At 37.9% G+C, this 27,922-nt stretch overlaps 1 long non-coding RNA gene across 4 annotated transcripts in view; it reads left to right on the top strand.

The window, feature by feature from the left end:
- Window positions 1-17,235, top strand: part of LOC123281846 (uncharacterized) — a 45,892-nt gene extending 28,657 nt beyond the window's left edge. The window contains exons 4-8 of one of the 4 annotated variants that reach the window (XR_011494450.1): window positions 100-248; window positions 8,948-9,161; window positions 9,647-9,748; window positions 12,460-12,515; window positions 12,947-17,217. This is a non-coding gene — a long non-coding RNA (uncharacterized lncRNA). Of the gene's footprint in view, window positions 1-99; window positions 249-8,947 lie in introns of all 4 variants that reach the window. The other 3 variants (XR_011494473.1, XR_011494435.1, XR_006521603.2) reach the window with 3 other exon arrangements.
- The last annotated feature ends 10,687 nt before the right edge of the window (window positions 17,236-27,922 follow it).

The following is a 27,922-nucleotide window of genomic DNA, read 5'->3' as shown; positions in this document are numbered from 1 at the left end:
AATAGCTCCCAGTAATGCCTCTTAAGAATTCACACAATGGCTGCGTTCTTTTTCTTTTTTTGGTATTCTTTCTGCATAAATGTCCTCTTGTTATTTGAGAATTTCAGTTGAGTCTGCAGAGATTTTGAAGAAAATGTTGAAAAACTATTCTGAACGATGAGTGGACCAAATATCTAAGTGAACTTCTGCAGACCAACACCAATTTGAACATCATAGAATTTTCTGATATGCGGAGGCGCGAGTGTTTTGTAAGTATAAATATAACAAACTTACCTCTCAGTTCAGTAGTGTTTTATATATCTAGTGTGATACTAAATAAACTTTCGAGATATCTTTGTTCTACATCTATTCCACAACAAACCAACGTTAGTAAAAATGTTTACAAAGAGATTAGGTTCTATTTTTTTAATTCTTTTTTTCTAAAATAAGTGAAAAAATTTACAATTCTCTTATAAAACAATTTGAGACAGGAAAAACTCTAGTTACATTGGCTTTATGAGGCTTTAAAAAATAATTTATTGACTGTTTTAATAACTCATAACTTTTTACATGGATGGAGCTGGGTTTTACTGTCTGGACCTGGAACTAATTCCTTTAAATCTAAACCTTGGTTCTCATTTGAAAAACTGGAAGGTGTGGGGTTGAAATGCAATGATGTAAGCAGCTTATTTAGCTTCGTATGTAGAACACAGAGAGGTTGTTATTTTTCTAATTATTATATCTTTATAAGACCCAATAAAACTTGGAAATATACATTGGTAATAGAATGTGAATAACGTTCTGCTCCTAATAAAGAAAATGAGAAGTAGTACTTAGAGGTATAAAATGATTAAATCAGAACACTTTGGGAGTTCTGGGAAGTCTTACGAACCACTCAATTTTAGGAGTAAAATGAGTTAAGACAAGTTTCATGTCCTTATACAGATTTTATTAGCTAGCAATATACAGAATATTATAAAATTGCCAATGTAAAATGCTTTTTATACCATTCATTATTTACTTTTCAGGGACATTAAAAAACATACATAATAAGTATCTTGCAGTTTTATTATCTAATGGATATTTAAATAGATTAACAAATTATGGACTGGTAAATAACATGCGAGAATTGCTTGAAAAAATTGTTTTATGAGTCATAAAATTTTCAGTCTAGAATATATTAAGCAAGTTTATTTTCACTAGTTCTTATAGATTTCTTTCATCAGGTTACTGACAAGTAACTCTCTTTCAGTTCTGTTGCCTTTGGCTGCAAATAACAGGAAACATGGATAAAAGTGGAAAAATAGAACATCTTTTCTCACATAAGAAATCTATGATAGGATAGTTCCAGGATTGGTAAAATTTTCAAGTTAGATCTATCAATGTCCAAACTCTATTTAGAGAAGAAGACGTGAGTCCTGTGTAAAGCATTTCTTTAAGAACATTAGCTACTGTTTCAGAATCACGTTTCTGCTGCACGCTTATGCCTAAACTAGTCAGGAACAAAGAATTATAACGACGATGATTGGCTTAGACTAATCAACGTTTCCTGCCTGAGTCTTGGGGGTGGCCCAGGAAATGCAGGGCCACCCAAAACATGAACGGGATGGCACTCTTTTGGGAGCAGGAGGGAATACTTTGGAGTCTGAGATGGAATCATATGAATACATAAGAAATACTTAAACTTGGGGCACCTGGTTCTCAAAATCTTTCCAGTTCCCAGGCTGAGTTCTTCTCCTAGTCCCTTCACTTCTGGCAGCACCCAACCCCGCTTCCCTCACATCATTGATTCCTCTCTCCTCCTGCTCCTTCCCAGAAGCAAAAGTAATCTTTTTTTCAAGTAAAGCAGTTTTCCCACAATGACTTGTTGCCTTGATTTTTTCCAATAATCACTTTCTACCCTTAGAAATTCATCAAGGTGTTTTTTCCAAACAGAAACAGACTGCTTCCTAAAAATGTACACAATGTGAGCTGGTACAGTAATTCACTTTTTTCCTTCTTTACACAGTGGGTTAACATGAAAGCAGAGTGAGAAGTTGCATTAGAAAATTTCATCAGAAATCTTTGTAACTGTATTAGGGTTCTCCACAGAAACAGAAATATATATATGCATGTATCTGTGTGTGTATACGTAGATACATACACCGAGAGAGAATTGGCTCATGTGATTTATTATAAGGAATTGGCTCCCATGATTATGGAGGCTGGTAAGACCCAAGATCTGCAGGGTGGTGAGTTGGCAATTTGGGAACCAGGAGAGCTGACGATATAGTTCCAGTCCAAAGGCCAGCAGGCTTGACAACCAGAAAAAGCTGATGTTTTAGTTCAAGTCTGAAGGCAAGAAAAATCTGAGGTCCCAGCTTGAGGGCTGTCAGGAAGGAAGAATCCTCTTAGTTGGGGAGGATCAGTCTTTTTGTTCTATTTAGACCTTTAACTAAGTGAATGAGGCCCATCCGTATTAGGGAGGGCAATTTGCTTGACTCAGTCTGCTGATTTAAATGTTAATCTCATCCAAAAACAACCTCACAGAAACACCTAAATTATATTTGACCAGGTATCTGGCTACTGTGTCGCCCAGTCAAGTGGATATATAACACTAACCATCACATCAACCTACTGGTTGTTAGGTTTCAGAGAACCAAAAGGAAAAACCGAGGGTCTTAATCTTCTTACCTTCTGTGTTACTATCAGAAGCGCAATTATTTCCTGAGTCATGGTTAAGGATTTCAGGGGTGGGAAGCCAGCCAGCCTACCCAAACTCTACCTTTCTTTAGCATCCACCCAGTGAGCCATTTTTCCTTCTGTCATATTCTCTGAGGGATGCCTTCTCTGACTTTCTGGATTAGGTCAATATCCTGATTATTCTAACAGTATCACATATATATCCCTTATTGTATACACCACAGTTACAAGATATTTATTTATTTATTTAGAGGAAGATTGTCCCTGAGCCAACATCTGTGCCCATCTTCCTCTACTTTATATGTGGGATGCCTACTACAGCATGGCTCCATAAGCAATGCGCATGTCCACGCCTGGGATCTGAACCGGAGTGTGTGAACTTAACCACTGTGCCACTGGGCAGGCCCTGGCTTTATTTATTTTTAAACTCCTTCCACACTTTAATTAAATAATCACAAAGAAATGACAAAAAGGTCCATGCCTTGTACATTTAACATTGTAAATCAATACCTGGTCTATGATAAATGCTGCATAACTATCTGCTGAATAAGTTGATGAATAAAGTAAGGAGCTGTCTAAGGTAGATGAGCTTGAAAAGGTAAAGTGTCTATCTGGGAAAATAGTGGTGAGCCAAAGCTGGCATCTACTGGTTGGGGAAAAAAATCATCAGTTGGTATACAAGATTAAACAGAAATATTGGCAAGGCAGAAGTTCAATGAAGTATGGTTGCTTTCATACTAAGTTTGAGAGTTGGTAGAATATTTAGATTTAGATGGAGATGGGTATGTAGTCAGCAGTTGGTAATGAAGAATCTGAGTAACAGAAGCCAGAGATATAGATTTGGAGAAGTTTGTGGTCCCCTAGGAGAGACTGGAAAAAGATATGTATAGAAGCTAGGAAGCAATGTCTTCATCAAGAGAATAGGGGGTGAAGCTATATCAGTGGAAGAGGGTGAGAAAGTAGAATCAGAGATCCAGTGGGAGAACCAGAAATTTTAAAACCAGGAAAGGAAAGGAAAAGAGGGTATGAATTCAGCAGAGCAAAGCTATAGCATAAAGCAGTCAAGGAGGAGTCCTAAGAGAAGGTTATGGGAATGGCTGCCATCTTTGTGGCTCCCAAGAGCAGAGCTGGAATAAGGGTTTGATTGCAAAGGGTTAAGGAAGAGTTATGGGAGGAGCAAGGGAAACCGGCAAGTGTGGCCATCTCATTTGAAGATGGTGGTGATAAAGTGAAAGACCGGATGAAAGTCAAGGGAATCTCATTGAAGTAGGAAGGTATTTTTAGAATAGAAAAGATGAACATGACTGTAGGTGGGAAGGAAGAGGGCAGTACAGAGAGAGAAACTAAAGATAACTCTTCTAAAGAAAAGTAGTTTACACATTGTTAAGAATTTTGCTTTTTCAGTCCTTATTTCTTAATTCTTAACTCAGTCCTTATTTCAAAATTCTTATTTTTTAAATCTCAGCTGCCTTAGTTTTAACAAATCAACCTCTATCCATTCAGCTTGTAAAATGTTTTCCCTTCTTGCCCAGAATTGGTGACCTTGAAATAATTTTAATTGATATTTCCTTTAACCTCATGTTGTTGTTTATATTAGGACTAGCCTATATTCATTAGCAAACTAATTTCTTCGAATTCAAAATGTACTGTAGAAAGGATGACACAATGAGTCATTGTGCTCAGAAAGGGAGATTTCACATGACCATTACCATTTCTCACATTTTCCCTCATTCCATTTGGCTCATTCTTTGTTCTGACACTGGGATTGCTCATTCAATTTTATAGCCCCGTTTAGAGTGACCATCGTGGTAACCAACCTAGATCTTTGATCAAGAGAGCCGCTAATTAACAGTTGCCTTAACATATTAAAACTTAATTTATTCTTAAGAAATTTATGGAACAAGGGGAAAATTTTGGCACCTTTTGTGCCTTTATCTCATCAAGATCTAAATTCAAGTTCTAATCTGTGTGTTACTCTGGGTTCTCTGACATCCTTTTAGAAACAAGATGATTGTTTTTTCCTTTTCTTCCTTCAATATAGTTCTCATTGCAAATAAAATTCTTTTTGCCTTTCTTTCTGAACCATTAAAATTTTTCTCAAAATTTTAACTTAAAACCATCCTTGGGGGATTCGGTGAATGGCCTTTGAAGTAGTTTGGTAATTCCATGTTTTGTGGAAGTAGATTTTATTCAACTAAAAATGGTCTGCTATTCTTCTATTGTCCTTCTGAAAAAGTTATTCGACTTAAAATGCAATAGATCTGTGCAATAGCCTGCCTGAGGCCGGAATTTCCTTCACTTCTCTAAAGTGAATTACAGGAATAAGTTGTCTGTCAGCCTCCTTGGTTTGCGGGTAGGCCAAACAGTTATCTGAGCTATTTTGATTTTCATTATGTGTTAAGATAAAGACAAAAGAAAGCTTTCTAGGGAGTATTAAATGCTTCAAATATGAACTTTAAACAACAAACTATCATGAAATTACAAATAGATTGCAAGAAAGGCAGTCTATTGGAGAGAAAGTGGCTCCAAATTTATTGGTGGGAGCAAAAGAGAGTAAGTGAATAAACACGTGGGCATATTCTCCAGAAACTTCTTTTTTCTCCTTATAATGTAAATTGTATATGACACAAGGCATGGATTCAAGAGTGGTCCAATGCCACTTAAAATTGCAGCCTCCTTGATTTTGACCAATTATGTTGGTCATATTTTATCTGTTTTAATATTTACTTTTATTCTTATGACATGACGTGATTTTATTAGGACTGGATACCTTTGTTATTATTTCCATAGAGAAATAAAGTGCTAATTGTCTCACTTTTCCTGTGACAGACATAAAAAGTGATCTGAAATATCATTATTAAAATATTTCCTGAACTGCTACTCAGAGCCTTAGTCATAATTCTTTGAGATTGGAGTAGTCAGGTCCACATTGCCAAAAGGCTTATAGGATTATGTAGAATGAAGAGAAAACGATGGATATCTATCAACATGGAGATTAAAATGGAGCTGAATAATAACTTTGGTAGGAGAGCAGCTAGTTCAAGATTATAAGATTTTCTCTAGCTTAACAATAACCAGGGAAGAATATGAGGGTTTCATTTTTGGCATCTCACATTCTGCTGATTTGCAGAGTTAGGTACAAAGGAGAATGCAAAGTTAGCTATTTCTATTAGTGTTATGGGTTGAATTGTGTCCCCGGAAAAGCTGGGTTGGAGTCCTAACCCGCAGTATCTCAGAATGTGACCTTGTTTGGAGACAGGGTCTTTATAGATGTAATCAAGTTAAAATGAAGTCATTAGGGTGGGCCCTAATCCAGTATGACTGGTGTCCTTCTAAAAGGGGAAACGTTGGGCACAGACACACAGTCTTCACATGCCTTGTGAAGCTAGGAGTTCACGTGAAGATCGGAGTTATGCTTCCACAAGCCGAGGGGCTACCAGAAACTGGGAGACACACCTGGAACAGATCCTTTGCTAGCCTCTTCGGAGGGAGCATGACCTGGCCAGCACCTTGATCTTGACCTTCTAGCTTCCAGAACTGAAACAAATATATTTCTATTGTTAAGCCATTCTGTTCAGGGTACTTTGTTACAGGAGCCCTAGAAAACTAACACAGTTAATTAGGATAGGTAATGTCAGATGGTGTAATAGTCAAGCCTGCAGCTCTCAGTGCACAGATACAGTGGAAAGTTGTTTCATGCTGATTCAGATGCCAATGACTTTGGTTGGTGGATAGCCTTCCACACACATTCAGAGGCCGGGCTTCCTCTTATCCTATAGCTTCGCCAGTCTCGCCAGTCTCCGGGCCTTGAGTTGTTTGCTGGGTCATCTGATCCACAAAGCTAAAGTGGGGATGGAGTAGGGGAAAGGAAAGGAGGAAAATTGTATTTGATCAAGAAAAATTTGATCCTATGAGTTTAATTCTTGGGGCTCAGAAGTGTACTGGTAATTCAATATCATTGTCCTGAAATAATGTTGAGACATTTTTAAGCACTTTATACCAGACATTTGTAAAGCGCTTTATATGTAACAGTTTATTTAATTTTTGATTTAGTTAATAGTTGGTACTATGATTAACCTTGTTTACAAGGAGGAAACCAAGGATCAGAGAGGTTAAGTAACTTGCCCAAGATCACACAGATGGACATGGTGGAGCCATGACTGAAACCCTGCCACTGTGACTGCAGAATCTATATTTTTAACTCCTACACCATGTTGCCTCTATAACATATGCAAGCATATTTATGAGTATTCACTCTAGCCCACAGTTGTTTATACCTATGGTCATCCATACTAAATTTGGTACTAAATTGAATGGGTTCAACCTCATAAATAACAGCCCAAATACAGCCTCATGAGAAAGGAGATATTTAAAGTACCCTCAGGAGAGAAGGAAGAGGCACAGAAAAGGACATTTGTTCATAGCTACTCCTTGTCTCAACATACTTTAAGAGCCCAGAAATTCGTCTAGAATTTTTATCTTTCCTTTTACACTCCTCCTTTTCTCTCCTTGTCATTCCCAATTTTTATTAAAGTGCCCAGTGCCTGTCTTTCTTCTCGTGTCCTCTCCCACCCAAAAGAGTAAAAATATCTCCTGTGTTAGTTATTTTCTGAAACTTATTCCTACCAGTCTATTAACCCATTTGAGTAATTGTGCTTCTAGGCTTTTTATGACTTAGAATTAGATTTGGCTGCAAGTAAGAGTAATCCCCCAAATAAAAGAAGCTTAAATAACACAGGAGTTCATTGCTCTTTTGCTATAAAGGCTAGATGTAGGCATGTAGGGCTGCTTCCATGGCTCTGCTCCACTAAAGCCTTAGACTTGGGCTCCTTTTTGCTGGTTCCTTTGCTGTGTTTGGCCATTTGCAAGGGCAAATCCTATGGAAGACAGTTGTTCCAGGTCAGGCTGTCGCAAGCGTATGCCAGCCAGCAGGAAAGAAGAAAGGGGAGGGAGAGGGCATGCTTCTCTTCTTTAGGGCCTTCCTTTAGGGTACATACGCCATTTCACGTCTGTCCCATTGTCCAGAACTTAGTCAAATGGCCACATCTAACTGCAAAAGAGGCTCCCAGTTAAAAAGCAGGGCTTCTATTATAGCAGAAGACGAAGAAAATCAGATATTGGGTGATAAATAGGAGTCTCTGCCACATGCATTACGATTCTAACTGTGGAACAAAAACTTACTGTTCCTGCTAAAGAAATTCCTGCTATCAAGTAATTTGGAAGAATGCATTTTCTGTAAGTTGCTTTATTCTTGGCTCTGAATCATTGCTATGCTTAAAGCTCGACTTTAGGATTAATCTCAGGCTATAGGGCTGGGGGTTTAAGCTTCATCAATTGTGCCAATTTTTTTCTACTAGTCTCTTTACTTTTGCGTTACTGTTACATCTGTGCAAAGATTCTCAGATTTGGAGGATGCAAGACTTCTTCATAGCTTGTCTTCTCCATCTCTGTGCCAGCGCCTCAGGCTTGTACTTACTCTCACTGCCTGGCATGTCTGCTACTTTGATTCCATTTCCTCCATTGCTGTAATGCAGTGTTTACTCAAATTACAAAGTCAGATTAAATCATCTCCCAGCCATATCTGGGGGATCCGTGGTGATTATTAGTAGATGACATTGGAGGAAGGAAAGCAACTAACAGCCTTAGATCCACGATGATATATTCCACTATGTCATGCCCACTGTCACAATATTTTTGCTACTTAATTCCCAATCTTTAAGCTTTTTCTGTCCTCTTCATTAACAAGATTTATATATCACACTAGGTGTGTGTAATATGCACTAAGGACTTAATTAGCATATCAATATAAAGTAATTTGTTTGTCTGACCAGTGAATACTGAATCTTAACTGATATGGAAATAAGAAAATCCTTTTTCCTGCCTTTTCCAGAAGAATACAAATTTAAATAAATTTCAAATTGCTTGGTCCTTGGCCACTGTTTCTCAGGAGACTCATTGTCATCCTTAAAACAAGTTATAACATTTCATATATAATGCATTTTGTTTACATAAACAATTCTGGAGATCTGAGAACCAAAAGAAAATTTTCAAAATTCTTTTTAAAAACCCAAAGGGAGCTGGAATTCACCACTGTCATTTTTATTTTGTTACAGATTTTCGATACATGTAATTGGCTGGTGGCAAGTATAAAACAGATCATTTATTAGAGCTGAAGTATTGCCCAAAAATGTGAAGAGGGAGGGGAATGTTTTCAGTTTAATAAAGTTAACATCTGTACACTAAATACAAGTGCTGTTTTGGTTAGACATTTTTTTTTTCCCTGCAGGAAAATGATGCCAAGTCATTTAGCTTTACTACATTCTCACTGAGGATTCTAACTGCAGAATGGGGCATGGTTGCACTGTCCTATTGGAAATATAAACTGAATGGACCTTCTGAGTAAAAGCTGAGCCAAAATGGTAGACCACTGCTGTGAATGTTTTAGCTGTATGGCTTTATTTCGTTTGCATAGCTTTTTAAATTTTTTTTTATCATATTGGGTAAGACCCTCAATTTTATTCTTCATTTAAATAATTTCTTAGGCTATGCTAGGTTCTCTATTTCCATATATATTTTTAAATTAACTTAACAATTTCTACAAAAATAAAGCTTTGATTGAAACTGTTAAATTCATGGATCAATTTAAATATAACTAACATCTTAGGAGTACTGACTTTTCTAATCAATGAACATGTTCTATTTCTTCACTATGTCTATACGTGTTGTGTAGATTCATTGGGATTTTTGCAAATAGGAAAAGTTTTACTTTTTTTCCTGATTTTTACGCCTTATATTTCTGTTTCTTACCTTACTGCAATGGTCAAGACTTCAATTATAATGTTGAGTAGAAGTGGTGATGTGAGCATTCTTGCCTTGTTAATAATTTTAGAAGGAAATATTCAATATTTTTTCCATTAAGTGTGTTGCTAGCTAGGTCTGTATTTATTAAAAAAATCAGATTGATAAAGTGCCTTTCTATTTCCAGTTTGCTAAAGATTTTAATTGGGAACGTATGTGGAATTCTGTCAGCTGCTTTTTCTATATCTACTGGGATAATATGAAGTTTCCTCTTTGTTATTTTAATATGGTACGTTACATTGTTTGATTTTTAAAATTCCAACCAACTCAACTTGCTAATAATGTGTTATATTTTTTATATATTGTTGAATTCTATTTGCTAGTATTTTGAAAAGGATTTTTGTGTCTACATTCATGATGGATATTAGTCAGTAATATTTTAGGTTTATAGCCCCAGAAAATGAGTTGGTCAGTGTTTCTTCCTTTTGTCTTTTGAAAACATTTAAGATTGGTATTATTTCTTTCCTGAACACTTGATAGGATTCACCAGTAAAACTATTTTTGTCTGTTTTTTTAATTGAAATGTTTTTTATAACAAATTTAATTTTTAAAATTGATATGGGGATATTCAGATTTTCTGCTGTTTTCTATTTTTACAGATGATATTTTTAAAGACATTTGTCCATTTCCCCTATATTGTCAAATTTATTGACATTAAATAATTTGATCTTTTAATATCTTCAAGATCTGAATGGATAATCCCTTTTTTGTTCCTGATATTAGTAATTTGTGTTCTCTCTCTTCTTTTCTTGGTCAGTCCAAGGGTTTACCAATTTTGTTGATCTTTTCAGAAACCAGTTTTTCTTTGTTCGTTTCCTCTATTGCCTGTCTGTGTTGTATTACTTCTAATCTGAGCTTTCTACTTATTTTGAATTTTGTTCCTCTTTTTTCCTAAACTTTTCTTAGAGTCTTAGGTCACTGACTTATGTTATTTTTCTTTTCTAATATAAACATTTAAAGCAATGAGTTTCCCTGAGCGGTGTGGGCCTGGTGGCCTAGTGGTTAATTTCATGCGCTCTGCTTGGGCGGCCTGGGGTTTGCCGGTTCAGATCCTGGGCATGTACCTACACACCACTCATCAAGCTGTCCTCAGGCAGCATCCCACACAGAAGAACTAGAATGACCTGCAACTAGGATATACAACTATGTACTGGGGCTGCAGCGGGGGAACAAAAGAGGAAGGTTGGCAACAGATGTTAGCTTAGAGCCTACTTTCCCCACCAAAAAGCAAAAGGAAAAAAAATGCTTCCACAAACATTGCTTTAGTTGCATCCCACATATTTTGGTGTGCTGTAGTTTTGTTATTCAGTTCAATATATATTCAGATTTCATTTATGATTTCTTCTTCAATTCATGAATTGTTAAGAGCATGATTTGCTTTCCAAATATTTGAGGTTTTCCTAAGTATCCTATTGTTATTGATTTTTAATTTAATTCCACTATGTCCAGAGAACATACACTGTATCATCTCAGTCCTTTACCATTTACTGAGAATTGTTTTATGGTCAATGTTGGTAAATACGTCCTGTGCACTTGAAAAGATTGTATTCTGCAGTTGTTGGAAATAGTATTCTATAAATGTCAATTACATCAATGTGGTTGATATGGTCGTTTCAGTATCTTTCCTGTTTTATGTTTAAATATTCCATCAATTGCTGTAAGAGAGGTGTTAAAATCTCTTACTGTCATTGTGGAATTGTCTAAATTTTCCTTCAATTTTGTCTTTTTATTCCCTACCTGTATATTGATTCTTTGCTTTTAGGTGTATACATATTTAGGATTACTATGTCATCCTGAAGAATTGGTCCACTTATCATTAATTAATTAATTAATTAAAGAAATGTCTGTCTTTGTATCTGGTAATACTCTTGGTCTTACTGTCTATTTTATATGGTACGAATATTGTCCCTTGAATCTTCATTTGCTTACATTTGTATCATGTTCCATCCATTTTCTTTCAATCAATCTGTATTTTCCTACTTAAAATGCATCTTTTATAGGCAGAATTTTATGGTGGTTTTGCTTTTTTATCCACTTTGACAATCTCTGATTTTAATTAGGATATTTATATCATTAATGTTTAATGTAATTATTTATATGCTTTGATCCATGTTATCCATTTTATTAATTTTTTCTGTTTGTCTCCTCTGCTTTTTTGGTTTGTTTTTATGTTCCTCCTTTCCTTTCCTGCTTTTTTTAGGTTATTGGAATATGTCTTAACATTCTATTTTCATTTACATGTTACTATACCTCATTGTCATTCTGGCTTCAGGCATACCTCAGCAATATTGCAGGTCTGGTTGCAGACCACTGCAATAAAGCAAATATTGCAATAAAATGAGTCATACGAATTTTCTGGTTTCCCAGTACATATACAAGTTACATGTACACTACACTGTAGTCTATTAAGCATGCAATAACATTATGTCTAAAAAATCATGTACATACCTTAGTTAAAAGATACTTTATTGCTAAAATATGCTGACCTTCATCTGAGCCTTCAGCAAGTCATAACCTGTTTTAGCTGGTGGAAGGTCATGCAAAAATCGCAATATCTGCCAAGTGCAATGAAGCAAAGGACAGTAAAACAATGTGCCTGTATATCTTTTTGCAGATTTTTAAATGTCTTTTTTCTGGGAACAACAATATATATCCCTAACCTTTCCTAGACTACTTACAGTTAATGTTGTACCATTTTATGTAAAATTGGAGAACTTTCAATCATATAGATTTCTTTAACACCTATTTTACCATATATACCTTGTTATGTATATTATAGCTGCTTACACTGAAAATCTGACAATGTTATAATTTATATCTTGAAGTCATAGCTGTTTTGTGGAACTTGAGAAGAAAGAGTAACCCAGATATTTACCATTTCCAATGCTTTTCATTTGTTCCTGAATATTAAAATTTTTCTCTGGAAACGTTTCTCTTTAGCCTGAAGAAATACATTAAGCGTTTCTTGTAGTGAAGCTCTGCTGGTGACATATTTTGTAAGTTTCTTTGTCTTAAAATTTCTTCATTTCACCTACATGCCTAAGAATATTTTTCACTTGGCATGGAATTCTGCATTGACACTTTTTTTCCCCCTGATGCTTTAAAGATATGATTCCTCTGTCTCTGGCCTCCACGATTTCTAAAGAGAAATCTATGATTATTTGCATTGTGATTCCACTATATGTATTATGTCTTTTTTCTTTTTCTTCTGATTGCTTTCAAGTTTTTCTCCTTACTGTTGATGTTTTGCAGTTTTAACTATGATATAGATAAGCATCATTTTCTTTGAATTTTCCTTTTTTGGGGGGTAGTTTCTGACCTTCTTTAATATGCAAATTTAAGATATTCACATAAGTTGGAAAGTTTTGGGTAATTTTAAATTTAAACATTTTTTTTCTGCCCCATTTGCTCTCCCTTCTCTTCTCAGATGGAGCCGGTATGTGGAGCCACTCTCCCAGCTGTTCGTGGGGGGCAGAATGCGCCATTACAGCAAATTTCTTTTGTTGCATAATTTGGTCTAGGTTGGTTTTGTCAAAGATTATTCTTTCATCCTGCATTGGTCAGACCTTTACATTTTTCAAATACAACTTCCAGAAATAAAGGAAAATGTGGACGATGTTAAGAGAATTTAGAATTACCAGTGACAACTGAAAAGCTAGAAAAAGAAGGGGCTGCTTATAAGTTAGAAGCAGTGGCCTTATTTAGCCTGGACAGAGAACAGTTCCCGAGGGAAAGAAGACAATACCGGCTGACCTAGAGGGCTCCAGGGGTGTTCTCAGGCTCCTCTGGAAATGGCAACTAAATGGTGTACTGGAAGGGTCTTCTTATGCTAAGTGCATTCATCCTGGACTAGATCATAAAAGGTTGTAAACACAACCTAAGATTTAAAAAATACATGTGTTTTCTACGGGTGTAGAATAGTTTATATTTGGTCCCTACAGAGGATGTAGATGCTGACTCTGCTGATTTCTCAAGGTCCTTTTCAACTCAATTGTTCTATGATTCTATAATTAATTAGTGAATGAGAGCATCATTTAATTAATGTTACAATGAAATCTGCCCGAGGTATGCTTACATCCCTGGCATTTCTGAAGAAACCATAGGTGTAGTTTCCTTGAAAAGACCCTTTTGGGAAGTAGTTAGAGGTAGTCTTGCTGAGTTATCAAAGAATTGTCTGCCTTTTGGCATCATTGCAGGACCGTCTTGTTTATCATAGGATAATGCTTGATAGAAAATCTGTAATCATCTACAATAGCATGGCAAGAGATCAACTGCTTTGCTTTTGGCAAGAGCTAATGATTTTTTTTTCTTTTTGCAAGAGCAGCATAATGCATGATTTTGCCTTCCATTTTTCACAAAATAAAAAAATTTGCATACATTTTTTGCAAGAGTGAGCCATAGTATTGAAGAAAAACTAAGAATCATCTAAAAGAATAGCTTAGCATAAATAAAAAAGATTGGATGTACCACAGCACAACAAAAAATAATACTAACTTGCCTCATTGCACTGAATTTCTGCAGAGCATAAAACTTTCATCAGAAAACACAACAGTGGAAATAATAAATGGATGCTATGAATTAAAACTGGTGCAATTATAAGGGGGCATCCCCCAAATTATTCTTTTACATACAGTGACTTCTAGTTGTATTGGAAGATCTCTTGTTTTGTTTTGCAAAACAAATTTCACTCTCCAAAAGAAGGAAAATATTTTTGATGTGCATGATTATAACTGGCTGTTGAATTAAGACTCTAAGGCTTTGCAAAATAAAGAATCTGAATATTCCTAATATGACACAATCCAATATAATAAAGCTGAATTTCTCTTATTATACAAAGCTCTCCTTTTCTACGTTCAAATGATTTCCCAGTGATGCACTTAAACCCAGACTCATTATAACATTTATATTATTCCTATTATTGTGGTTGGAAAGTACAGTTGTATTTCATGGAATGGAAGGATGTAATAGCCGTTGTTAAAAAGAAGTCACAAGAGTGTGAAACAACTGTTTCCGTGATCCAAAGAAAAAAGTGTCAGTTCATTTAATCTAAATATATTTGGAGGACTCTTGGCCATTCATTTTAACCCATGTTTATTTACTCCAGTTTTCATGGATGACTAATATGGCACATATTCTTCCAATGATGAAAAGTTATCTTTTCTGAACTTTTCTGCTGAATTATTCACCCACAAGGGAATTTGCTTAAGGAGTGTTAGACTCTCTTGAGAAACAGAACCAAACTTTTGCAATCACTTTAAAAAAAAAAAACAGAGTAAATAAGCATATTGCTATTTCTCATTATCAATTTCTATTTTCCAATCCAAATGTGAATACAAAAAAATATTGCCCTTCTACTTAGATAGAAATTACTTGGGATGTGTGGTGGGTTATTAAATGATGACTTCAATCTTTCATCTCTACTTGGAGTGTTGATTATAGAGTCTTTGTCTTATTTGTGCCAGGATGTTCTGTGACCGCCCAAACAGATGATTCTGTGGTACTGGGCCAGCAGCTTTGTCACACACGTATTTTCTGATTCATCAGCTCCCACTGTTGCTGCTTCCCTCTCTGTCACCCTTTATTGGCTTAATAAAATTGTTGGGATTGTTACAGGCTCAAAAAGAGAAACCAGGAAGAAAACAGGAATAAATAAGAGAAAAGTTTAGGCATGTGTCTTTGTTATTATGTATTCTTCTCAAACCTAGCCTTCACCATTGTTTTCCGCGTGGTGGTAGTTTTCCTGGTAATATTTCATATTTGAAAGAATATTTATATAGTTAAAATAATTCTGATTTTGTTATATATTTAGAACAATACCTGAGCTACTTGGAAACTCAACATAAATTTCTGTGATACATGGTGACTTTTCTTTTTAGAAAAAGGGCAAGAAAAGCAAGTAAATGTACGCATAAAAACATTGTATAAGGGTGCATTTTGGAGAAAGTAGGCATTCAGGCTGTTTTTGCCTATGTAGCCTCTTCACAAGTTTGGTTATGATATAGCAGGAGATCTGGACATCTGTTGCTTCATTTTCCAGGTGACTTTCACACCTTGTCCAGTCCTGGCATCCCGCTGTTGGTGGTTGGTTGTAACTTATCATTCCACACCTGGAAGAACGTGTATTTCTTCTACCTCCATTGCCTGTAACTCTAGAGTCAGCAAAAGAGGGAAATACACAGACTATGAGGCCTGGGAGAAATAAAAATGAGCTCTTCTGTGGAAAATTTTGGGAACCTTGTCTTAAATTTTCCACAGGAGCTACAATAAAATGACAACCTTGAGATACTGTAAGACGGTTATTACATTTTTGCATTTCACCAGGGAATGTCCTCTTTTTAAATGTAGACTATAAAGACTTTTAGAGGCTGTATTAGTTTGAGTTTCACCAAAAACAGCTCCTGAAAGAAGGATTTGGGAGTAAATACTTCAGGAGGTGATCCATAAAGTGCCGTGTAGTAGTGGAGGAGTGAGGCAGAAATGGGAATAAAGTCAATAAAACGTGTTTTAATGAGTACGTCATTGCAGTGGGCAGTTAAAGCTTAAACCCAGTAGGGACTCTCATAACAACTGTGGAACGTGCCTCAGAATTGTCCTGTGGTATGGCGAGGAAGCTAGAGAATTCATCTACCAATTCCCATCTCTAATTGTTAGAGGGTTACTCCTGAGGTGCTAATTTTCTGACACTTCTGCCCTCCCTGAGGTGTGAACCAAGCACACTCCTGTGGCCAAAGAAATCATTCTGGTAAAGAGATACATGGAGTCGTGGTACCTACGAGAACTGAGTGAGGGTTAGCTCCGGGATGAGCTGAAGGACATGAGAAGGGTACCAACAAGTATGTATTGCTATAAATTAGGGGGAAATAACAGCTGTGAAATAATAATCCTATAAATCCATTGTATCAGTTAGGGCTCAGTCAGGAAGATGGAACCACTCTGAATGATTTGGAATAGGGAACTGTTGCAGAAGTCTGTGGAAGACTGTTGCTTCTGTGTGTGGTGGAGGATCTGAGTTCACTACAGGTTAGCAGGGATAGCAGTCAGGAAGAAAAGCTAGGCATGAAGAGGGACTGAGCAAGGACAAGTCAGAATCTTCAAGGATACTTTGGGACCCACGAGGACAAAGCAGAACCTGTGCATATTTCTCACCACTTCCAATCTTGGCGACGAAGTTGACCTACAGAAGAAGCTGGCACTCTTTGCCAAAGAGCAGCACCCGTATCTGGCCCCAGACTAGAGAAGCTAAAGGAAGAGATGCAGCAGGAGTTCAAGGACCTGTGGGCACAACAGCTGAATCCTGCCAATGAGGTGGGCCAGAAGATTGGTGACAACGTGGCTTACGACATCAACCTTCAGAACATAATAGTTACTGCTTTATCATCTGACTTCCATATCTCACAAAAATCTCTCTTGTGGTCACTCCTTATCCCAAACAATAAAGAGAATGGATTTCTGGACATTTCACTGTTTATATGCAAAACCACCACAAGCATGTTATAATGGTTAAATTCTACTTATTAGTAAGGGTAAGTGAAATGTACATATACATTCAGAAAATCTCGTGATGAATAAACTTAGTAGTCCTTGAAATTTTTTTAGCTCTAAAACTTAAAAGCTTTTAGAAGTATAGAGATACTTGAATAAAATAATCCTCTGGTTAACTTTTATTTTAACAAAAAATTATTTAATTTCTCATGGTGTTGAATAATCAACACCAATTTGATTAGATGTAGTGTGTGTGGAGGCCAAAGAGATGTCTCTCTGGGTGATTCATCAAGCCATGAACTTTATGTTTTCCCTAAATTTCATCCGGCTTTCTCCCCTCGCCCCCCAAAACCAGATTCTCTCATTGTAGGAGCTTGAACTAGTCACACACAAAGTGAACAGAAATTTTATGAACCATGTTGGTCCTTTTGGGGCACTTACTATTAAATCCATTATTATGCCTGTATTTTTAATGATTGACTTTTATAGGTCAACTTATAAGTCAATGGTTGACTTTTAACATGGCTTTAAGAAATTGTTTAAAGATGTTGTTGTTGGTTGAAAAACTTTATAGAATTTGCATCAGCATGTCCAAAGACCCAGAGCAAATGCCTGGTTTTCTTGTAACTCAGGCTGGAAAGTTGTTTACGGAATTCTTGTGCCCACAAAGAAGCTGTAGGTCAGGCACTGTTATTTGGAGTCTTTCAATATTCGACTTACAGAGGACCCAGGGAGAGTGATGGAGGCAGGCATCTGAAGGTAAGAGGTAAATCAGAATGTAAAGACGATGGTGCAATCTTGACAGAGGGAAAGCTCAGGATACATACGGTGGTATGTCGGAACTGGCTTGAACTTGCTCACATGAGCTGGTTGTGGGCAAATTTTCCCAACTTCCAGTTTAATGACATCACATTGGTAGCTTGAAAGTAGCCGTGGTGGAAATATTTACACCAGAGGACTTGGAAGACACCGCAAATCAGGGCTTCCTCCACTCTTCCCACCCCCACCAGCTCAGGAGCTGAGTGTTAAATTTTTACCAGCACACCACTGGCTAAGTATGTTTGAAGTTATCTCGCTCCTTCTCTTTAATATTTTGGGCAGATCTTTCTATGCACAGGGTACTGAAAGGTGGTTGATGGATGTATGTTTCAGTCTATGATTTCTTTAACCATTTCTAACTCTCCTGAGATTTGAATTCAGGCAGCCGGCAGACCTTTGTTTAGCACTTATAATCCTTCCAGATTTGCTGCATACCCACAATGTGCCAGATGCTGTGCTCAGGGCCAGGGATAGCATAGCGATCAGGATCCACATGGCTTTGGTCTTCACAGCGTTGAGGTTCTCCATGTTGGCACTATTGACATTTTGGACTGGATGCTTCTTTGTTGTGGGGTGTGTAGCAGCATTCCTGGCCTCTAGCCACTAGATGTCAGTAGCAACTACCCCCAGTAGTGAAAATCAAAAATGTCTCCAGATATTGCCAAACATCCTCTGGGGACCAAAATTGCCCTGGTGAGACTCCCTGTGATAAACAACTATTATGTAAGAGAAACTAGTTGTATGAGAGAAGTTGAGGCTTGAATAGGTAGAATTGTTATCTCTGTTTTACAGATGGAGAAACTGAGGCAGTCAGATTAAGAAATTACTCAGTAAAACACCTTTTAAGGAGTCGAAGTAGGATTATAACACGTCTTCTTGACTTTACAAATATTTCTTAAATTAGATAAACAGAAAAAACTGGCTAGGTAGCTAGACATGTTATAAACTTTGGAAGAAAAATTATTAATAGCTAACAACAACATTGGTCACAGATTTTAAGAAAGTAATTTTAAATATTTATTAAAAATATACATATTTTGGGGCCAGCCCAGTGGTGTAGTGGTTAAGTTCACACGCTCTGCTTTGGTGGCCTGGGGTTTGCAGGTCTGGATCCTGGGTGTGGACCTAGCACTGCTCGTCAAGCCACGCTGTGACAGCATCTCACATAAAATAGAGGAAGGTTGGCAAAGATGTTAGCTCAGTGACAATCTTCCTCAAGCAAAAAGAGGAAGCTTGGCAACAGATGTTATCTCAGGGCCAATCTTCCTTACAAAAAACAAAGAAAAAAAAGGTATTTTATGGCCAAAGACCATCTATACGAAAACAAAACTTGGGTGTTCTATCAACTAAATTCTAATAACATAATTGGAAAGGATCCTGATGAAAAAGGAAAAAGAGATTGTCTAAACAACTTCATGTGACTGTGTGGCTGCTCTAGGAGCTATCTGATGAGCTCATGTTGGAAAAGGACACATGCAAGATGTGGAGAGAGTTGAACCTGAATAATGATGAATGGTGCAAATTTATAAACATGATTTCTGGAGGGTGATGCCCAAAATGAGCTGAACCTTGCAAAAAATGCCAAAGACAACAGAGAGACCCTTTAAAGCTATGTTTGGAGCAAGAAAGAAACAGAGAGGCCCTCTGTTTGGAGCAGATGGTATAATGCTAGCAGATGACGGAGGGAAAGCAGAGCTCTTAGCTTCAGTCCTGCTAAGCCTCTTCCATCAAGGAAAATCTTGTTCCAATGGGAAAGATATTTTAGAACAAATATTTTGAAAGAAATCAAAGCCCAAGAAATTGAAGGAATCATAAAAGCACTTGTTTTAAATGTATTAAAATTCACTTTCATCTATTTGTTCATTCATTTATTCATCAAATATTAACTGTGTCTACCGCATACCATACACTGGGCTGAGACAGGGAGAAATGGTTGTTCTCAGTTCCTGCATTCAAGGACTTCATCCTTTCGTGGAAATGAGCAAGTGAAATTCAGTGGGATACTTCGTAGATCTAGTATTCCATGCACCATGTTAGGGCCACATATACAAATCAGTGGGATGTAACGTGGTGTGGAGAAGGGAGGGTGTAACATTATTGACTTCCCAGAGTCCTGAAAAATGAGGATTTAACACAGTGGAATAATGAAGGGCAGGCAGTCCTGGTGGTCTAGCGGTTAAAATTTGATGCTCTCATGGCCATGGCCTGCAACCTTTCCCAGTCAGGGACCCACACCACCCGTTGTCATATGGTGGTGGCTGCATGTTGCTGTGATGCTGAAAGCTATGCCATTGGGATTTCAAACATGGGCAGGGTCACCCATGGTGGATAGGTTTCAGGGGAGCTTGCAGACTAAGACAGTCCAGGAAGAAGGACCTGGCCACCACTTCTGAAAAAATTGGCCATTAAAGGCCTATAAATAGGAGAGGAACATTGTCTGATAGAGCACTGGAAGGTGAAAAAAGACCGGGCGGGGTTCTGCTGGGAGTTGGAATGGACTTGAAGGCACTATCAACAAAAAGTGAAGGGTAGGGATGGAGAAGGTTGCTGCTGCTGGTAGAGGAAAATGCATGCTCAGGGGCCAAAAATTACATTATAAACCCCTGAGGGATTCTGCCTATGTGACCATACACCCACTGTTGGCAATCTCTGAGAAACCACAGGAATGGAAGTGATCCCAGAAGACTGGAGATGATTAGAAACTTGATTCTCAAAAATAGAGTCATGCAGAAGGATTGTTCACACTTTTCCAAATCTTAGATGTTTCACTCATTCATTTAAAATTATTTGTACCGACATGTACAAAGTAAAAGATAGCCCTATTTAACATGTGGATGTTGTCAATGAAGAAGGAAGGGGTTCCAATTATGCATCTCCTCATTCTCCTACATTTGGCTCTGGGTGGGATATTTCTAGATTCAGAGTTGTTTTTCTCTCTCTGGATGGAATCACCTTATGGAACTTAATTGATTCCCGTGGGATAAGCTTGGAGGACTGTGAGCTGGACACTCAGGGTCGCCCCCATTGCTATGCAAAGTGTGCACGGCTCCAGAGGGTACCAGCCACATGGTGCTGGGGCCCCACCAGTGGTATGGCTAGGTGCGGAGACGTTGGCTGGTGGAACAAGTTAGAATAATGTTGATGAATATATTACCACTTCGGGGCAGGAGGGATCCAGTGACATAATGCTGGGCTCCTTAGTTTTGTCTTGGCAGCACTATTTTAGCATTGAAATGCAGTGACCAAAACTGCAGGTGATAAACAACTGGTAGAGATAGATTGTGAGTTGAATGAAAGAGTCAAAATTAAACAGTTGCCAGTTTGCAATGAAAGACCAAAACACGGAATGTGAAATTTATCACAGGTTAAATATAAGGCTCTGAATTTTGTTTGAAAAATCAATTTTATGAGTACAGCTTGGAGGAGACAAAATGATTTATTTTAAAAAAGGCTTGTAGGGGCCCGCCTGGTGTCATAGTAGTTAAGTTCATGCACTCCACTTGGTGGCCCAGGGTTTGTGGCTTCAGATCCTGGGCATGGACCTACACACTGCTCATCAAGCCATGCTGTGGCAGCATCCCACATACAAAAAATAGAGGACAGTTGACACAGACGTTAGCTCAGGGAAAATCTTCCTCAAGCAAAAAGAGGAAGATTGACAACAGATGTTAGCTCAGGGCCAATCTTCCTCACAAAAAAATCAAAAAAGGCTTGTAAAGTTTAATTAATCACCAGCTCAATATATGCAGTAATGTGATGTGGCTGCTGAGGAAACAAAGGGGATCTTTCTTTTTTCTTGGAAGTTTCCTTCCTTGATGCTTTTCAAATTACAAAACTAATAAATGCTTGTTTTAAAAAGTGAAACCAAAATAAAATTGTAGAAGAATGTAAGAAGGAAATGCTAATCCTCTCCTCCTTTCTAGTTCTTGGCCCTCTCACAACAAAGAATTATCCATCCAAAACGTCAACAGTGATGAGGTTAAGAAATCCCCCCACATCATATTTACATAATCTACATATTTCTCTGCATACCATGCATCCTGGAAATTCCTGCCGAGTAAATTTTCATGCCAGGGTTCCCCCTCAACAAAATGGAGATAGCAACAGCACCCACCTCGAGAGCTGTTATGAAAATTAGATTAAATAAAACATGCAAAGCATTTAGACCGGTGTGGGAGAAAATGGCATAGAGTACTGTGAAGAGTGAGCCTTTATTCAAAACGTCACAGCAAGAGGAGGCGCTGAAGGAATGTTCTGCCTTCAGGAAGAAGGGTGGATTTTTTATAGAGCTTTAGCAGAGAAAGGTCAGCCCAAGTTCAGCTAGTTTTGAGACTTGTTGCTCCAAAAGCGTCCTCGGAAGGGGAGGAGTTGCTCTTCTGAACTATCAGCTGTTGGCTGGGCAATTTGGGTTTTATCAAGAGGAAGAGATGTGTGGCTGAGGTCATCTGAGGCTGGGATGGAAATTTTTTAGTTTTCAGGGCCTCCTACACTGGTATTTATAATGTGCTCAATAAATGCTTATTGTTGATGTTATTCTGTTTTCCTCCCATCCTGGGCAGACTCTCTGTTAAGCTTGTCACCTCCAGGCGCCAGTGGGAAATGAGGCAGAAGTTCTCCACATTCTTAGAACCCACAATCTGACCTAGAGGTTCAGCTGCACCCCTCCCAGGAGGGTGTGGGCTCCTCCTTGGGCACCCTGACTCCACTGTGGAAATAGATGAAGACCAACCAAATGAGAAAAACAAAGCTTATTTATTCAAAGTTGGCTATCCAAGGCCACCAGCGCTTGTGTTTGGCAGAAACTCAAAGACAAGCAGAGGGATGGGAAGGCTTCAGGTGTGTTCTGATGGAGACTGTCGGCCCAGGGAAGCTGTAGGTGAGCTAACTAAAAGTAAGGCATCCATGGGATCAGTTAGGGGTACATATTTGGCTTTCTCTGGTTGGAATTGGGGACAGGAATTAGGGAAGTTGTTAATTATTAATCAAGTCCTGGTCATTTGGGGGCCAATAGTTTCAGATGTTTTTGTTTAGCTTCCTGGATTGTTACTAGAGATAGCAATATGGCTTCCTGCAAATCTGACTGACAGCAGACCGACTTCTTGGCTGGTTTACTGTAGATACGGGGTTGATTTTCTGGGCAGGTTGCCCCAGGTGGTGGGTCAAAGTTCTATTTTTATATGTGGTTCAGTCATTGTCCACTTGTATCTTCAGATTCACTCTCTCACTTTGCTTTTCCTCTGATTATTTCTTCCTTTCTAAGCTTCTGGTTATTATCTAGTTTGGGGGGCAGAAAAAAAATTGGCTTTAATGGATCATGTATTTCTTCAAGTTTATTGTTTCTAACATAAATTTTATGATGCAAAGGGCTAACAATTTTGATGCTCAGATTCTTGAGACTTGAGCCTTAACATTCAAAAGCTAAAAATTGCATACTTTTCTCCTCCTTATTCTGTCCTTCCAGAAGGCAACAAAAAGGAATCGGGAGAGGGCAACATGTATACGGATATTTAAAAAAAGAGCAAACCAGGAGCTAGTGGTTAAAGTTGGGCTCTCACTTGCTTCGGTGGCCAGGGTTCGCTTCCTGGTTGCAGAACCATGCCACCCATTTGTCAGCTGCCGTATTGTGCTGGTGGCTCACATAGAAGAACTAGAAGGACTTACAAGAGGGATACACAACCATGCACTGGGGCTTTGGGATGGAAAAAAACAAAAGGAAGATTGGCAACAGATGTTAGCAAAACAAACACAAAAACAGCCCATAACACCTATTACACAGGATTTATTATATTTGCAATATGCGTGCAACATCAAGTTGCTTTCCCTGGAACTTCCAAACAAACCGAGAATGATTGTTTGGAAGGATTGTTGAAGGAGCAGCTTTTAGAGACAAGATTTGAGTCAGAGTCTAGCATGAGGCCTGCTGATAAATAGGATTCATGGAAGATTAGCTTCCCCTAAAAAAGACTGGCTGTCTTTTTTCTTTTTTTTTTTAATGCTATACATTAAAAATTGCTGAATTAAGTTTCCAGGACTTAGTTTTGTATCTTTTTCTCTCTAGGCATACTCGTCAGTATGTACAGGTGAGTTTTCCAATAGCTTGTGATATTAGTTATAGATCTTTGAGTGCATACGTTAATTAAGGCTGGTGTCTTATCCTACAACTGAAAACCAATTCAAATGAATGTATTTGAATTTTGGCAGATGCACCTTTTGTAATTTCTCATCAGAGTGATTAGTCTAAAGTTAATTTCTACTTGCAATTCACATGGGGTACTGGCATTTTCGTTTTAGCATCGGTTTCACTTTTTGTAATGAAAGTGTAGCTACAGGACCAAGAACAGAATTTACCACCCCAAAATATGCCTCCTTGGCATAAGGGCTATTTTGAGCTGATGATTATTTAAAAAAAACAAAAATAGAAAACAGCAGACTCTGAAAACCTAGTAGAATTTACCCATTAGTAAGGGAAATTTACATTAATAAGAGAAATCTCTATTTGTAAGGGTGCCTCCCTCTCTGTGCCAAGAAAGAGAGGATGCTGAATCTCTAGAAACTCTTATCAATAGAGAAGACAATGACTTAAATCTACATAACAACTTTACCCTTGCTTATATTGCTTTTCCTAGTAACCTCCCATAACTGACCTCTTCTTCTAGGATGTTAAAGGTATTTTTCGTGGGTGGAGAGCCAGCCAGGAGCATGCGCAGAAGAGAAAATTTTGATCTGCCTATCGAAACTCACCCCGCCCGCGCTTCCGCATACCAGTCTGCACTCCCTGATCCCTTGAACCTTACCCCGTAGCTGGATCGTGGAGACGGAGTTGAGAGTCTGTTGTTCTGTCTCCTTAGCAATGGACTGAGTAATACACTGCTGCCTCTTTCACGGACGGGTGTACTCGGAATTGGCTTCTGTGTGTGTCGGATGGGGAGCCTTTGCCCAGTAACGAAAGTGCCTGAGGGTGCTTATAGCATATTTCCTCAGTCTTCCTGTTTTAAATTTATTACTAAATAAAATACAGATTACTAGATAAAATATTGTTCTAATAAGTTGAACTTTAGTCCTATTTATTCCATTTGACTTTGAATTAAGCAATATTTCCTAAAATATTTATAAACTAACTTTTGGGTGATGCAAATTAAAACATTTCAAAGTAAAGATATTAATATTATAGAACCACATTATAAAAATAAACCACGGGGAGCAGCTTTTAAAATAGCCATATCGTGCCAGCGCTAATGAGAGATTTTTGCAATAAATACATTTTGCATATGACATTTAAAGCAGTTGATTAAAGGAAAGGAAAGATTGAACGTTAGCAGGAGGAGAGAGAAGATTTTTATTGGGTACTTTCTCTCTCTTCTCTTTATGATGCATTAGTGAGCGACCAGTTGAGGGTCGTTCATGGAGCCTTGCCTGTACCCTGCTGGGATGCTCACAGTGAAAAGATTGCTGAGTTCTGTTTCCTTGGTCCTAATGTCTCTTCCTTGCAAAGCTTGGGGTATATGAGAGGTGTTTTTATTGGTTTACAAGAGCGCAGTTGCTTTCAGAAGACTTATAATTTGACTAAAGGGGCTTTCTGTGAAAAAGACATGGTCAGGTATGTTCTGCTGAACTGAATACTAATATGCCTTCTGTAGAGGCACATTACACTTTTATTTCTGACTGTACATTGAATTATTTACACCTTCAAGGCAGCTGATTGAACTGAAGCATCAGTCAATTAGCAAATCAAAAATTTATATGATTCCAATTTAGCATGGAGTCCTTCTCTCTCTCTTTTTTTCTTTTTAGATTTTCACCCTGACAGTGACAAATTACTCCTCTGCTGGCTGAGATTGGAAATTAAAAGCATTTAGAGTTGCTCATGCATTTATGCTAATGAGAACTTCTGATATGATTTGCATGCAAAAGAGGACAATCTGAAAGCTCATCAGTTTTTCATGCTTCCGCATTTTGATGTAGCAGAATTTTTTCTGTTTTTCTGTGGAGGAAAATTTTTTTCTCCGGGAAACAATACCGAATGTGAACAAAAAGAGTTCTTTTAAGTCAGAAAGTTCTTCGTTTTTTTACCCTGCAGATTCTTGTCAAATCGTTTGCTCGCTCTTTCAGCACTGCAGCCCACATTCATTAGCATTTTAGATGTTTATCACAGGAAGGATCCAGTATCTGCCACACCAGATTATAGCTCAGCTTCATTTTCAATTCAGCAAGGAAAAAAAGACCTGAGGACAGATAAGAAGAGGGACACGCACCCTGACAATCTTTTTCGTACATACGCCCGAATTAATCCCATTTAGAGTAAATTTGATTAATTACCAAAGGTGGCAGTTTTAACTTTCATAGATGGCGCTGACAGATTTTAGGCAGTCACAGAATAAAATCCTCCACTGATATTTGCACAAAAAAGAGCGACATTAAAAATGGATACAGAAAACTTGAGGGAAAAAAACGAATGAGGGGGAAAGGTAATATCCAGAAATTTTGAAAAGGATTTAATTATTTCCATAAATATGCATTTCTTAAACCATTAAGATGGCAAAGGGGGAATTGAAAGGATAGGAAACGCTTCATTTTTTAATTTTTACTTTTCTTAGAAGTCAGTCCCTCTCTTGGGACTCTTACAATTTGGTGAAAGTGAAATGTTATCAAAATGCTGTTGATGATGTGGAAATTTTATTTGCCAAAAGAAATGTGCTTTGTTATTGCTTTCAACTGTTATCATTTGAGGTCTTTATTTACATTTACTGCAGTTCAGAATGATTTTGCACCAACTATGTGAAGGGCAACATACTTCACCCCATAACGATACTATCCACTCAGAGAAGTCAGGAGTTCCCTTCTGCTTTAAATGCACATGATCTTCTTATTTACCTAAGATGTTTTGAGGACAATTCCACAGAATTGCCTTTTGGGCTGGAGTTTACTTTAAAGATGAAAACAATGGTCATCTACTTGCCTGCCTGCATCTGGTGCCCTTAAGCTGCTGGAACGTAAGAAATGCGTGCAATTCTAGCTGAGGGTATTGCCTAGTCTTTGGAATCCATTTGGATCGCTTTCTATTTCGTCTATTACCTGCATTATTCTCTGTCCCCTCCCCCCAGCCCCAACACCTCTTTCGAGATCCTTGGGCTTCCATTCTACATTGTAACCTGACTGAGAATGTGTATTTCCAGCGTCCTTGGATTTCTCCAAGTATGATGGACATCCTAAGCCAGGCATTCCATTTTGGGTATCATCTAATATTGACTGACTGGCACCTTAAGTTCAGGGAGAGACTGCTAGCTCTGGATCCCCTAACTTTCCCTTACTACAGCTGATTGAGAGCTGGGTCAACTCCTAGTTCAGCTGACCTGCTTACCTACCACGAAAGGGGATCGGCCCCAATGGGGTAGTTTTCTATTTTGGGTTAAGGGTCCAGGGGAGCAGAATTTGCCACCTCAAAATGTAACTGTTTGTCTTGAGGATTATTGGCAGCTGATTATTTTTAAGACCAAAAGACTCAGGAAGAAACTTTGAACTTCCCTCTAATTACATAAAAGAATTTAAGATAGAAAGCCTCATCTAGGAAGGAGCTCTCACCATAGATAAACCATACTATAACGTGAACTAGGCATGGTAGACAGGGAAGAACCTAGCAAGGCCTGTTTGATCAAAGTCCTCTCTGTGTCCCATTGTCTCTAGCTGACCCAACAAGCATTTGCTTTTCCATCCCCATGTGAATTGTCTTTTCCCCCTTTGAAGTCCCAAATCAGTACCCTAGACATCCTCTTTTGTCTTTCGTGGAAGATGGTATTTAAGGTGAGGGATTCAGCCATTTTGGTGAGTTGCTTAGTTTTCCTTGGTTTTTCCCATGTATACATGTTATTAAACTTTGTTTGATTTTCTCCTGTTAATCTGTCTCATGTCAATTTAATTCTTAGACCAGCCAGAAGAACGTACAGGGGTAGAGGAAAATTTTCTCCTCCTCTACAGAGTAGTACTATGGACTGAATTGTGTTCCTCCCAACCCCAAATTCACTCATTGAAGCCCTAACCCCCAATGTGACTGTGTTTGGAGATTGGGCTGTAATTAAGGTTAAGTGAGGTCATAAGAGTGGGGCCC

This window comes from Equus asinus, chromosome 1, assembly GCF_041296235.1.
Source record: "Equus asinus isolate D_3611 breed Donkey chromosome 1, EquAss-T2T_v2, whole genome shotgun sequence".
NCBI lineage: Eukaryota > Metazoa > Chordata > Mammalia > Perissodactyla > Equidae > Equus > Equus asinus.
Note: the sequence above shows the minus strand (reverse complement) of the source record. Positions and strands in the feature narration are given on the sequence as shown.